Here is a 15,302-nt window from a genome sequence, read left to right as displayed (position 1 = left end):
TCACTGGGAGAAAAAAAAAAATCCCCCCCTCCCCCATGAAGAATTACAAGCCAGAGGCAGACCACACTTCTGAGAAAAGCGATGGTGTCTTTTTTTATATACAAACATAAGCATGCGGGGTAGAAAGACTCCATAAGGTGACAGTTTACTTCCAGATTTCTCTTTTCCTTGAGGCATGTTTGGTAGCAGAGTGCTGAAGAGAAATAGCATACAACATATTCTTATAAGTAGCAGCTGGTGTCCTTGCAAATGGGGGTGGGAGGTGGAGGGGGAGGAATGTCTCAAACATTAGACCACACCTATGGTTTCCAACCAACGTGTGTAGTTTGCAGGGATGCAAATCGAAAGTTCCATGACTATACATATGTATTCTTTGTAAGCTAAAATCTTTACTTACCTCAACAGAAAAATCCTGAGAGGAATGCACGGCACGCTTCCTCCTGATGAGCTTGTTCAAGATGTGCAAGGGATAAGAGGTATTTGGTGACCATGGTAAGGGCCCCAAGGTTGGATCTACACAGTGAACCAGAAAAAAAAGATGCTATGGTTTGTCTCCACTTATAATCTCATTCTTCTTCAGTATTAATAAAACTTAATGGAAAGCCCTACCTTTCGTTGAACTCATTATTTTAGCATTTTAATGATTATTCTTTATGATTTATAGGGCCCATGTTGCCCATAATGCACAATTAGAGGTAGCATGTCCTTTCTAGGGTCAATGGCTCTACACAACTTTTGTAAATATGGCTGGTGTGTTATACTTTTATTATATGATTAGCTTTGGCAATCAGGAATTTAAGTCATAATTGAATCATGTCAAGTACATTTACATTGCACATGAATCCAAGAAAAGAATGTGATGAGTACACCATAGGTTTAATTCAGGGTTATCTAATTGTTTTATCCTAAAATATAGCTCCTCTCATCTTGCTGAACCCACACACTAAATTAGAGACTTCTGGCTGCCAGAATTCATTTGTGTTCTTGGATTTTCACTTTGAAAACTTCCAAAGGAGACCAGGAATCCTGCTGATAGCAGAGTAAGCCTCAGCTATGAAAGTCAAACTGGTAATAAATATGAAGAAAACCTTAATCAGTTTTAATGAATACAAATAGCATAATGCCTGGATCAGGGGAGTCCGGGGAAATGTTCAGCATGGTCGTGGGTGGAATTCAACAATTTTTTAAAAGAGAGACTGTTGGAGAAAAGGGCCTCTGATTATGGTAAACAGTAATGGTGGAGGATTTATTCATGCTTATAGAATACGTCTTTCAAGGCTTAGGCTTTTTATAAAAAATATATATATATATACCTTCTCTATTCAAGACAGCATGAACTTCCATTGAGCTGTGGAGTGAGTAATTGTCGGTGGGAAAGAACTGCAAACTGAGCTCTATCCCAGAGGCCAGGCCAAGCAGATGAGAGAAGCCGAGAGTACACTGGTTAGGCAGGTTCTTGACTCAGGCTTCCTGGACTCAGATCCTGATTTTTCCAGTTTGTTCCAACACGAGAAGAAAGCCTAGCCGTGTTGGATTCACTGAAAAGCAATATGTTTTCTCTGATCCACCAGGCAAGTTACTTTGTGTCTCTGTGACCCTCCTTGCCTATCTGTTAGAGGAGAATGTAATAATTCTGTGCATATTAGAAGAGTATCTATATAGTGTATAAAAGTATATATACACCTAGGTAAATAGATATGAATATAGTTATCACATATAAATATAAGTATAAATATCTTAGAAGGACTAGCATATATACTACAAACATTGGTATTTGTTCTTATAGATGTGGTTGTAATAATAACTATTATTATTATTATCATTATCAGTGTTGAGCTGTAACTGAACTGGCATTAAAGGAAAACAACTCAACAGCATGACCCCATGAAATACAACTGTTTCTACATCTCTAAGTTTCCTTAGAGTGTTAAAAAATATGGAATAATGGCTTCCAATGGGGACCTTGAACTGCCCATGGATTAGAAATGCAAAGGCTTAGCCAGAGGGTGAAGTGGCAGTGCTATAGATATTTGACGAAGGTCCCAGAGAACATGATGCCTACACTGAGCTCTGAAGGATGAGGAGAAGTTAGTTAAGCAAAAGGAGACAGAGGGCATGTGCAAAAGTCCAAGGGCAAAGGAAGGTGTTGTTATTTTAGCGAGTGTAAGTAGTTGAATTTCACTGGAAATGGCAGCAGGCTAGGTACAAGTGTGGTGGGAGAAGAGCATGCAAAGTGCAGAGAGAATGTGAATGGCTCCCATGTCATGCAAAGGACTCTACACTCTTTCCCAGGACAATGGGAAGCAGGTGAACAATTTTACACGGGGAAGTAAGAAGGAACCATGATACACTCTGTGCTCTTGAGCAATCATTCTGGCCGCAATGTGGTAAATGGTTTGAGGAATATTAATATTGGAGGATGATGGTCTATTTAGAAGACCCCTATTATAATTTAGACAGCAGACGTTGGTACCTTAAAATCAACACGGTGGAGTGTTCGTCGTATGTTTACTTGATTCAATTAGATGCTCTAAGTGACAAGGTGAGAGATGGGAATTGGAGAAAGCAGAAGATGTAGAGCAATACCATTTTAAGTAATACCGACAACTCCACTCCACTGCTGGGAATGTGTGTCCCAGAGAGAGCCCAGACATTTCATCGTGTGAAATGTCATTCTAGGGTTCAAATATGGATGCATTTTTATCCAATATGGCCCTGAACTACAAACCAACATCTTCATCTAGAGCTCAGCTGAAGAAATAGCAATGTGTTCTGACACTAGAGAGAAAATTGTGTTCCATTTGCTGAGAAGCAGTAGGTCTGTCTCCACTGAGGAATCTTCCTGAGGAATTCTCAAGGGTAGTCATAACTACACAACTCACAGCTATCCTCAACTCTTTTTTTAAAGATTTTATTTATTTATTCATGAGAGACACACAGAGAGAAGCAGAGACATAGGTAGAGGGAGAATCAGACTCCTTGTGAGGAGCCCGATGAGAGACTCAATCCCAGGACCCCAGGATCACACCCTGAGCTGAAGGCAGATGCTCAACCAGGTACTCCTAGCCTCAACTCTTTAGAGCCTAATCCTTACATGAGGTGTGACTTCTCTGCAGTGACAATGAGAACAGAAAAAAGTAGGAAGACTGGACAGGTATTTAGTGGGTGGAACTGACAATACCTTGTGGTAGCTTGAATGGGGGGGTAGGTACAAGAGGTCAGGAGGAGTCAAGGTTGGTGCCTGGGGTTCCAATTTGACAACAGGGCCCAACCCTTACCTTCCATTTCCCAATAGTACAAAAAGAAAGTAGGGAGCCATCCCGCCACGCTGCTGAATTCTGGACTTTATAGGGACAACTTGGGTTCGCGCTTGAAGCATAATAGCAGGAGAATCATGCTTGCCCTTGTATCCTCTCTCTTAACGTTTATACAGTGATAGGTTCAGATTTAAAGAAATGTGAAAGACAGACAGAATTGAAAAGCTGTGGCCAGATTTCTCCAATGGTTAAAAAGGAGTCTGTGGAATTCCCAGAAATTAAGATTCCCAGACCCTATAATCTACCCAATAGGTTCAAAGCAAGTAAACTCCCTGGAGCTAGAAGAAATATAGTTGCCATCTGACAGGTGAATAAGCAGTGTGGCAATGAAAGGAAGAAAACGAGGGATTAGTCTAAACTCTGGGGAGGTAAATAATTTCCAGGGTTGACAGACAGTCAAAGGCAATCCAGGAAGACAGATGAGCCAAGTCCAGTAAATTGTAGTGTAATCCTCGTGCCAGAGGCTGCTCTGACATGACTGACTGGTATATATCCTAGGAATTTATAACCTTTTTTTTTTTTTTTTTTTTTGGCTAGAGCCTCCATCCAGAAACCTGCCTAAATGCACACATACTAGCTCCTAGAGAGGATGAGTGGAGGAGGAAATTGGAAGGGTGATTAGGGGGATATATATGTCTGGGTTCTCTAGAGAAACAGAAACAACACGAGAAGTGATTTATTATAAGGAATTAGCTCACATGGTTATGGGGGCTGAGAAGTCCCAAGATTTACAGTCCGCAAGCTGGAGACCCAGGAGAGCCACCGGTATAGGTCCAGTCTGAATCTGAGTCTGAAGGCAGGAGAGGACAGCTTGTCTTCAGTTTGAGCACCATCAAGCAGAAAGAGAAAAATTCTCTCTCAGTCCGCCATATTGGTTCTGTTCAGGTCTTCACTAGGTTAGATGAGGCTCCACCTCATTAGATTAGAACAACGTTCTACGGCTTCCAGTGTTAATTTCATCTAGAAATACATTCGTTGACAAGAATGCTTCACTAAATCTCTGGGTCCTCTGTGGTCAAGGTGACGTGTAAAATTAATCATCACGGGGCTTCAGGTCTCCCCACTCTCAATTTAAATAGAACACCTCTGGTTGGATCCCCTCCCCAACCCACACCCCCACACCCCCACCCCCTGCCCGGTTGGAATCTGACTTGAAGAAAGGGCACTGGCTAAAAAGGAAAATCTGTAGGACAAGTCTAGAGCTCAGATCACCAAGGCACTGACGAGAGTTCATGTGTCACTTGCTTGTTTCCAGCCTCCTTGAGGCACCTACCGGTGGTGACCTTGTTCTCACGTACGATGGCCATTCCATGCAGTGCATTCAACCGGGCAATCCTTGCCTTGCATATTCCTTTGGGTTCCTTGGGTCCTGCACTGCATCTTTTCTGCATGACTTGAGGCTTCTTAAGGCAGCTTCTCCCCCAGAGGCATCAGTCCACCTCCTAGAGCAAATTTTGGTTGCACAATTTACCTTTCATTTGCACTGTATTATGGCATCAGCCCTTCTAACAGTCACCTAACTGTGAAGAAGGCTGTCGCAGCTAGAATCAGGGGCTTGCCTGTGGAGGGCAGTGGGGCTGCCCTAAGAACAAGATCTTCCTCTAGAGCTCCTGCTAGAGGCAGTAAGAGGAAACAGAATAGGATTTCAAGTCAAAAGACATGCACGAAAATCTTGGCCTGATTCTAATTTTCCCACCAGATTCTAATTCCCTTTTAGCATTTGGGGCACTTCTTATAAAACCTCCAGGCATTTAGGAAGGTAAATGGGAAAAACAACAGCAAATGTACGCTCCAGGAGGATAGTGTTTCACAGGGTAGGCATAGCCATCCAAAGAAATGGCGTTTTTAAAGAACACCATGAGGTAATCAAGTTTATATCACAAAGTAAATAAGTGCTAAATCAGATGTTACCATCGACCCTATTCCAGTAGAAGCCGGGGAGACCAGGCCCCCAAAGCTTTAGGCCAAAGCTGCGGAAGAAATACGAGGAAAAAGACAGCATGCAGAAACTTAATTTTTCCAGGGGTGTGGGGAGTGACTGCCATCGATCCCTTCTAATGGTAAGTTTCTGTGGCTCTTCTGAACACCACTGAGTTCGGTTATTAGGGTTTGCCAGAAAAGGGGAGGTAATTAGAAAAAGGACAGGACTTTCTTGGGGCACCTGAATGGCTAGGTTGGTTAAGCATCTGCCTTCGGTTTAGGTCAGGGTCCTGGGATGTAGCCTGGCCTTGCATCGGAGCAGCCTGCTTCTCCCTCTCCTGCCTGCTGCTCCCCCTGTGCTCTCTCTCAAATAAATAAATAAAATATTTGAAAAGAAAAAGGTCAGAACTTCCTAATCCCATCAAGGCGGATGCTCTTGTAAAAAACAGTAACTGCTGAGCTGGACAGAATGGCTCCCCTGGACAGAAGGCATAGCCAGAGGCTGGATCTGTTCCAGGCCTGCCACCAGACGGCTTCCTACCAAGGTCAAGTTTTATTATTTTATTTTATTTTATTTTGTTTTATTTATTATTTTATTTTATTTTGTTTTATTTATTTATTTTATTTTATTTTTATGTAGCTTCGATCTTTTTTTTTATATAAATTTATTTTTTATTGGTGTTCAATTTGCCAACATATAGAAAAGCACCCAGTGCTCATCCCGTCAAGTGCCCACCCAAGGTAAAGTTTTAAATCACTGCATCCGAGTTGGGAAGGGCAGCCCCGGGAGCCCAGGCCTTGCTGACCCCTGCCTGGTGGCCCAGGAGTGCACCTTGGGAACAGCCGTCCCCGAGGGAGGCAGGAGCCCTGTCCCTGTCCGGGGGACCGCGTCCCTGTTTGGGCTGGGGCTTGGGCGCAGGCTGCCCTGCTCTGCGGAGCTGTGTGTGTCGTCCCCGGGGACGGGACACCGCGGCCCCGGGGACAGACCCTGCTCCACCCAGTGCCTGTGCATCACGTCTCTCCCGGGGCCCTGCCACCTGCCATGTGTGCGGCCCTGCAGGTGCAACAGGTGCCCTTGTTCACGGTCCCCACGCTCTTTCCAGCAGCGGAGCTGATCCCACAGGGTCTAAGGACTGGTCTGGACCAACCGCCAAGGGAAAGCACTGTGGGGTGTGCAGGCGGCGAGCTCCCCCGGGTCCGCGGGCCCATCCAATCCCCCGATGCTGGGGGCAGTGCTGGCCACGGGGCTCCACAACTTGGGGCCTCTCATTCTCTGTAGTGACACCATATCACGCTGTTAGTGTGAACTGCATTGTAATGTGATGGAATGAATATGCACAGGCCTTGGCCTGGGTTTGTTGGAGGAGGAGGGAAGGCCCAGGAAGGGCGAGGCAGAAGGAGAGAGCACGGACACCACAGTCTGCTGGGCACCCGTGTCCCCTGCCCTGCTGTGACCTGGACTCTGAGGCCAAGGGAGAGCCAGAGGTCAGCTGGTGAGACCTGCTGATGGGCCCTAAAAATGCACCTCCACATTGTCCCCCGGGTCGGGGAGGCCGCGCCAGAGGATTCACCGAAGGGTCTCCACCTGCCACAGGTGAGGTAAGGGCTCCCTGTGCCACCTGCTGCCGGAGACACCGAGCAACTCCGCAAGAGAGGAGTCCCTTGCTGCTGCACGGCCCGAGTGAAAGAACTTAGGCAGGTCGCAGAGCTGTCTGATTCACAAAGAAATTTGGAAAACACCAAAAAAGACAAAGGTTTTAATCAGAACCACCCATTTTCTCACCACCAGAGAAAAGCCACTGGGTAACGTCCTAACATCGTTCTAACTAGACACGGGGGTGTTATTTTTTTTTTTTTCCTAATCTCACATTTCATAGCTTCTTTTTTCACTGAACAGTTTTCTAACTCCAATATATATTTTCATGTTGAGAAATACTCCTCTTGGCACTTTTTTATATGGTTGAACAGCATCCCACTCTGCAGAAGTGCTAAATAACATCTCCAATTGACATCTTTTTCTCATGGTTGGTTGTTTAGACTGTTCCCGATCTTCTGGCATTAAAACAAACCAACTCCTGCCTCATTGTACACGTGTTCAGTCATTTTTTTAGCATTAACCCACAGAAGTGAAACTCCTAGGTCAAAAGCATAAAGTATATGCATCTTAAGGCTTTTTGTACCAATTAGCCTCCAGAAAAGTTGTAACTATCCCCCACGCGTGTGTAAAAATCTCCATACTCGCCCCATCTGAGGCTATTATTATTTCTGGCTTCTGGCAATCTAATATACAACTATCTTTTACAATTAATTATTGTAAAATATTTTGCATTCTTTTAATTTAACTCATGTACCTCTATCTCTAGTGAATTCGAAAATTTTTTACCAGTTTGTTGACAATTTTTATGTTTATCTTTGTGAATTGTTTCTTCACATTATTTGCTAATTTTTTTCTGTCCAGGGCTTTATCTATTTTTAATTAACTTTATTCAAAAAATAAAATATATATCCAGCCAAAATATGGAAGCAACCTAAGCATCCATTGATAGATGAGTGAATAAAGATGTTATGGCACGTCTACACAGCGGAATGTTACTCAGTCCTAAGAAAGAATGAAATCTTGCCATTTGTGACAACATGGATGGGCGTAGAGTGGAATAAGGGACATAAGCCTGACAGAGAAAGACAAATACCATATGATTTCAATCTCACTTACATGTGGGATCTAAAAAAACAAAAACAAACAACAACCAAAGAGAGAAACAGACTCATGAATATAGAGAACAAACTGGTGACAGCCAAAGGGGAAAGAGTGGTGGGTTGAACAACATGGGTGAAGGGAATTAAGAGGTACAAACTTCTAGTTATAAAACAGTTAAGTCACAGGACTGAAAAGTATTGCATAGAGAATACAGCCAGTAATCATACTGCAATCATGGTGAGCATTTTGTAACGTATATAATTGGTGAATCATTATGTTGTACGGGCGAAACTAATTTAATATTATATGTCAAGTATGTTTCAAGTAAAAATTGTTAAATAAATAAATATATTGCTATATTCAAATTTCTCTTACTTACTTTTTAGTGGGGCTTTTTGACATTTAAATTTAACTTTTTATGTAGTTGAGTCTATCTGAGGTACTTTATCTCAGGTACTCAAGCCCTTGCTTCAGAACTAAGCTTATTTATGATGATGCATGATCTGTGATGTGATGTCCTACAGCTAGTAAGTAAGACAACTGAGATTGGAACTGAGTTCTGATACCTAAATTTTCCATTTTCAAAACCCCTATCAGTCTTTCTTAATTATACCTACCATGACCCAAAATTTATGACTGATCTTTAGTAAAACGTTATCATAATGAGATTATGGTATCTTTGTTGATTGCAAACTACTCTATTGAGCTAATATATGGATGGATGATGGGTGAGCCTACCCTTTCCACACAACCTCCCATTCTCAGCTTTTGTGACATAAAATACAAAATAAGAAGGAAGAAAACTTGATACAAACACAAAAGAATCCATATATTGACTTCACATTTATTTATGGTAAAATAAATATACCATCCAGGTTAATCATGTCTTAAAAAAAAACTCACAAACCGTGAATAGTGTAAATGGAAGGTCTGACAATAACACGAGAAACAAGAGATGTAGAAAAATCACATTATCTAGATAAGGTGTTACTTCAGTAAATGGACTATCTGGCTCTGAAACAGAATATTTTTATAATGAGAAAAAAAAATGGCCAACACAGGGTAAGAATAATGACGAATCAGAAAAAAAATAGGACATTAATACAAAGAGTGGAGACATTGTCAAGAAGATATATCACAAGAAAGAAGACATTCACCCTGCAGCGTTAGAGAGACACGAATGACAGGTTCCTTTATGATACCCTCTCACCTGAATTACATATTGCACAAACCCTTACTGGTCCCAACTAAGTGCCGTGACTGAGATACTGGGGCTTAAAGCATCAGAGATGATGTGAGCCTTTCCACAGGGAAATAAAATCTAGTGAGAGAGACAGGTGGTAAAATAATCGTCATACAGAGCTGAATGAGAAAACCAACAAGGAAATAAACAGCACAACATGGAGAGGCTATGAAACGTGTAGTTGGGTGGGTGAACCAGGGAAAGTTTAGTTGAGTAGGTGGTATTGAACCCGAGGCTTGAGAAATGGAAGGATTTTGATAGAAAGAAAAATTATTCTACACTGAAGGCGAAAGCATGTGAAAATGCATCAACACTTTTGTTTAGGGTCTGTTGAATAGTTTAATGTGAGTGTAACAGAAGGTACATAGAGGCATACAATAGGAAATGGAGCCAAATAAAATTTAGTGATGTCTCTTTTGAGTGCATGTGATAGAAATCCAAATTAAACTAGTGTTAGCAAACAGAAGTCAATGAAAGAATACCAGGTAGGGTAGTTTATTTCAGGAATTGCCCAAATAACAGAGAGTTCATGGGGGATCTGTAAGCCTCAGGAACAATGAGAAACCATTCCATAAACATCATGGCCACCTCCATTCTCTTTTCTTTCCTCCCAGAATGGTGGCCTTATACCTCTCTGATTGGCATGGATGCAGTGACCCACATAGTCGTGAGTTTTACATGCTATAACTTTGGGCTTGTTGACTCAGCTTGGGTCAGGCACCCAACCCAATCAAGTTGCTCAGAGGCAGGGAAAGACACCTCATCCAAGAAGAAGGGATGTGTTGGGGGGATGTGGAGCTATAGAGAGTTGCCCAGATTTCTCCTGCAAAAAGATAATGGCAACACTATAATTAGTTGTGGGTATCAATTGGTTTCCTTGGTGTTGTAGGCTCATTTAGATATCCTAGCTGCCAAATACCGAAGTTTGTCTTTCAGCCATTCTTTCAAGTGAAAAACAGTGGTTCGTGAAAAATGTGCCCCATTTAACTTGTAACCTAAATGGTCACATAAGGGCTTTTCCTTGAGGCGACCGTCATGCTTTGGGTAGGTAGCTGAAGTGCTGTATCCATACTCCCTATTTTATTATAGAAAATATTTTAAAAACACCTTTTCTTAGGGTCCCATTTAGTAAAATCAACAATTTTTACTGCTTCATCAAGGCCATTCCTGAATGCGACTGGCATATTTTTACTGCAAGTGTGGTCAGAGAAGAATTCAACGTTTGACACCATTGCCTTAATTCATCTGAGTTGCTAGCCATCTTAACCACCATTTGCTTTTGTACCACCATTGCAAATGTCAACGAAGTAAAAGAGGTGAACAACGTATGCTATTGTGGAAATAATTTTGACCGTGATACCTTTCTGCGACACACTAATGGCATAAATGGTGTGGCATGGCTTTTATAAGGATAACTTGATGGCATCACTGAATCTGCAACCACAGACTGCCTCTACCACTGGTCCCAGGAGGAATTGTGGGCTCTGAAAGGAGGTTCCTCACAGGACACGATTCACTCAACCTTCTCAGTTCTCTCTTCTCACAAATCCATCTAATAAACTTATCCACGTGAACAAAGGGGTTAAGACCAAGCATTCTGCAGTGCCCGGGTGGCTCAGATGGTTAAGTGACCAACTCTTGATTTCGGGTTAGGTCTTGATCTCAAGATCATGAGATTGAGCCCTGCAATGCGCTCTGCACTCAGTGGAGATGTCTGCTTGAGATTCTCTCTCTTCTTCTGCCCTTCCTCCCCTTGCTAGCTCGCCCACATGCATGTGTGCAAGCACCCTCTCAAATAAATAAGTAAATAAATAAATAAATCTCTCAGAAAGAAAGAAAGAAAGAAAGAAAGAAAGAAAGAAGGAAAGAAAGAAAGAGAAAAAGAAAGAGACCAAGTGTTCTGAAGTCGACAATCTGGGCAATGCCATGTATAACTATAAGCATGGACGAATTAACTCCTCTGTTCCTGCTTCAGGTTGTGAATTTGTAAAATGGAGGCAATCAATAGGCTGTTTGGGGGACTCAAAGTGTTAAATCATATCAAGCGCTTAGAACTCTAACGAATGTTGTAAGCAATCAGGTAGTGTTACTTGTTGTGATTGATATTATTTAATAATTTACCCTGTTAGTGAAATTTGCATGTTAGCCAGGAATATCTTGTGTAATAGTGTTGAATGTCCAATGTGGAATTTTAAGCATAGTCAGCAAGCAGGTTGTTGGGGTTTTTTGGTTTTGTTTTGTTTTTGTTTTTCTTTCAGGGTCTTGTTTTGGGGGAAGGATAGAGGATTTAGAGCCCCTAAAGCCATCCACCTAGTTCTAATCACTCATATTAAATGACTGTGTTAATAAGCTCATTCCTAAATTCAGCCAATACTATACTCCCAGAGAATTCACAAGGAGGTAGTTATGCCTTTGTTCAGTTTTTATGCTTTACTAACATTGCTCTACTAAATTGTTCACCCAGCAATTTGCATATGGTCAAGGCCTGATAAGAGCATATAAACTATGGATCCTTAAAAAAGAAACATTCATTTGCAAGCAGACTGTTCCTTGGAAGAAAGAATTCTCCAGCAGCAGTATTTCCTGAATTTCACTGAAAAAAAAAAAAAAAAAAAAGAATAAAATTTCTCAAAAAAAAGAAAAGAAAACTTAAAATAACATGGGTCTTCTGGCTACAACTCCCAGCAGCACACAATTTGAAAAAGGCTATCACTCCCCAGCCCCTTTGGAGACCAAGAAAGCAGCTGTTGGGTTGTGTTAGAAAAATAAAGGCTTAAAAAAATGATTTCCCCACAAAAAGAAGTACAGGTTGTTGTGTGCATTCATATTAGTTTCTGCTCCAGCAGAAAATGGCTTGTATAATTGTATTTTGAGAACCCTCTTGTAGAGAGAGATTTATAGTTTTTTGCTTATAAAAACCTATTTCTATTTTAAAATATAGACTCTCGGCAAGTGTCACCCTGAAGAATTGGACCTACTAGACTATTTTGTTACATTTTAGGGGATAAAAAAGCATGCAGCAGTTACACTATTAAGCCTCAGCAATGGAGCTGCCACTCTGAACCTCATTACTCAAGACTCTCTTTAGTTCAATTATACACCTCTACAGCTAAGGAAGATAGATGGAGGTCATTTGGGAGCTGTAAACCACAATGCCTTGAATGCAGAACTATGTTCTTAAACTGATTTACACCTTGTTCTCTAGTGTTCTACAGCGGGGGCTTGGATGGAAATGCAATGCCATGATTGAAAAGGCTTTTTCTGGGTTTTAGCATCACAGTCCACGCCGGCTGGCAATTATTACCTCCATTAAACGGCAAGGGACAATGAATGTCGCCTTCATTCCTTCAGCGGTAGCAGCAAAACCAAACTCAACCCAAAGGGAAGTAGGGGTTCTTGGTCAGACTCTCCTTTGGGGAAGGAGGAATGACATTTATGTCTCTTGTAAGTTTTAACTTGATTGTATGCGTGGGTCCAGGGAGCAAGGGGTTGGGTAATTGAAAGGAGCAATTTGTTTTTCCAGCAGTGACAAAAATACTGTCATGCTGCTCTGATTTAGCTCACATACATCTCTCGGTGTGAAAGATGTAAAGTGTACTAAGAAAAGTTAATTAAACAAGGCAAATCCACATGCAACTTCTCGCAGCGAAGTGAAAGATTTTTATAAATTGAAGGTAAATGTGTTTAATTTCTTGTAGCTACTCTGCTTTCATGCCCTGATTTGACTTCTGGTAGCTTCTCCCCTCAGGACTGTGTGGCTACCCGGAATGTAAAAAATCCATTCGCAAAACAATTAGCAAAAAACAAGCAAAGCAAACAAAAAAACAGTGCCCATAAGAACGTCATGCTCTTGTTTCCCTTCACCTGACTGGACCTGAATAGGAGGATATCTCTAGAAATATGGTTTCCACTGCTCCACAGCTTATCTTGATGGCTCACCAGAAGCAAAACAATTCTAGATCTTTCAGTTATACAGGATTTCACTGGACATATATCCACAGTGCCAAAGTGTTTCATAAAAGTTCACTTCTGAATTACAAGCTATAAAAAACTTTATTGCCACTAATATATTTTCATTTGGAAAGGAATAGATCTTTCCAAGAACTTACTTGAGGCCAGTACAAAATCAATCCTGTTTCCCTCTCAGAAGAACATAATCATTGAATTCAAGTCCTATGCCAGGTCTTCTGTGACATATATTCTGTATGTAAGTTCATCTTAAGTTAGATTATTTTTTTTATGAGATGGTATTTAAGAAATTCCTTAGACTCCTAACAGCCTTAAAAACAGTGGACTTATGAAACATTTCATTAACATTTAAAGTTATCTCAGACATACTGCTGAGCTATAGAATGTGTTTTTAAGGGCTAAACATTTTATGGCCATCCTAATGGTGCCTTATAAAAGAGCCGAAACATTCTCGGGTTCTGTTCAGCCTTTGGATTCAAAATATCTTATGGAATCAGTCAAACCTGGAGTGAGAATTTTTTTCCCATTTTGCAAATATATTAGTTTTCCCTTTGAAATCATATCATTGTTATTTAAAAAAAAGGCCCTATTCATTACATCACTGAATACCTACTATGTGTTCCACACTATCAGAGCCTCCCTTGTTGGCCTCATTCTGTATCACACTCCTACACAGACCACGCTTCAGCTGGACTGGCCGTTCTGTTCCTCAGACGTGGCAAGCTTGCCCCATAGTGCCCTCTGCATGGTAGGCTTTTCTCCTAAGTATATGTAGAACTAGATGTGTCACCTTTGGGCTGAGCCCAAAGTCCCTCCAGATCTTTTCTATGACACCGCCCTTCTGTTCCAAGTCACTTCCCATCTCATTACCGTGTTTATTTGTATGTTACTTGATCACTATCTGAAATATTTTGGTTTATTTATTTATTGAAGATTTTATTTTTTTGTTCATGAGACACACAGAGAGAGAGGCAGAGACACAGGCAGAGGGAGAAGCAGGCTCCCTATGGGGAGTGGGAGGTGGAACTCAATCCCAGGAGCCTGTGATCACGCCCTGACCCAAAGGCAGACACTCAACCGCTGAGCCACCCAGGCACCCTGGTTTATTTTATTTATCCGTTTCTTACCACTTTAACATAAAATTCCTTATGTGAAAGAACCTTGTCTACTCAACTGCTGCCCAATCTCCACAGCTTGGAACGGCAGGCATGTGACAAACATGAGCCAGAATGGATGAATAGTAAGTTTCAGAAACCTTGGGAAACTCATAATTATTGAGAAGGTAAATACTAGCACGTAGCTAAAACAAAAACAAAAACATTGACAAATCAGTACAAGTAAACGTTGACATTGACACTTTCCATGAGGAATTGTAATATGGGAAAATAAGCTATGGAATAGTTCATTTAGGAGGGCGTGTTCCTGCAGTTAAAACAAAGAAAGCAATACATGCAAGGTATTATACATGTTAGCATGTAAACACAGTGAGATTCAACTCAACGCTTCACCTAGAAGTTACATGTCATCGACCCATCATGAAAGTCATCCTCTGTGTACCTGAAAGTAAAAGAAAACTGGGGTTTAGTGGGCATCGGTGATGTGCACTCTCCACAGCGAGCCAGGTCAGTACCTGGAGGAGGTCTTCAAGTGGAGATGGAAATCACAAAGGCCGAGTTTGAGGGGTGTGTGTGTGTGATTGTGTTCCATGAAGGCAGACGACGTAGCTGAAGCACAGTGAAGAGAAATAAAAAGGAGGGCAGCTCTGGTGGCCCAGTGGTTTAGCACCACCTTCGGCCTGGGGTGTGATCCTGGACTCCCGGGATCGAGTCCCTGCATGGAGCCTGCTTCTCCCTCTGCCTGTGTCTCTGCCTCTCTCTCTTTCTGTGAGTCTGTCATGAATAAATAAATACAATCTTAAAAAAAAAAAAAAAAGGGAGTATGAAGAGGTTGTCAAGGAGCACATGGGGCTGATTCTCATAGCTCATCCTTGTTATGCTGAGTAGGATGGGAAACCACTGGGAGAGGTTTGAGGCTGGGTGTGATATTATCTGATTAATGAATCGCTCCTGTTGTTGTAACAAGACAGCAACATAACAACAAAAAAAGATAGGCTCTCAAACTTAATAGATAACAGAAGAGGACGGGAGATTCACTA

The 15,302-nt window shown here is 41.6% G+C and overlaps 1 long non-coding RNA gene across 1 annotated transcript in view; it reads left to right on the top strand.

The window, feature by feature from the left end:
* LOC112656734 (uncharacterized) overlaps positions 1 to 600 on the top strand; it is a 31,388-nt gene extending 30,788 nt beyond the window's left edge. Inside the window, exon 4 of the long non-coding RNA XR_003134625.2 lies at positions 406 to 600. This is a non-coding gene — a long non-coding RNA (uncharacterized LOC112656734). The remainder of the gene's footprint in view (positions 1 to 405) is intronic.
* Positions 601 to 15,302: the final 14,702 nt, after the last annotated feature.

Source organism: Canis lupus, chromosome 37, assembly GCF_003254725.2.
Source record: "Canis lupus dingo isolate Sandy chromosome 37, ASM325472v2, whole genome shotgun sequence".
Lineage (NCBI taxonomy): Eukaryota > Metazoa > Chordata > Mammalia > Carnivora > Canidae > Canis > Canis lupus.
This window is presented reverse-complemented; position numbering and strand designations above follow the sequence as displayed.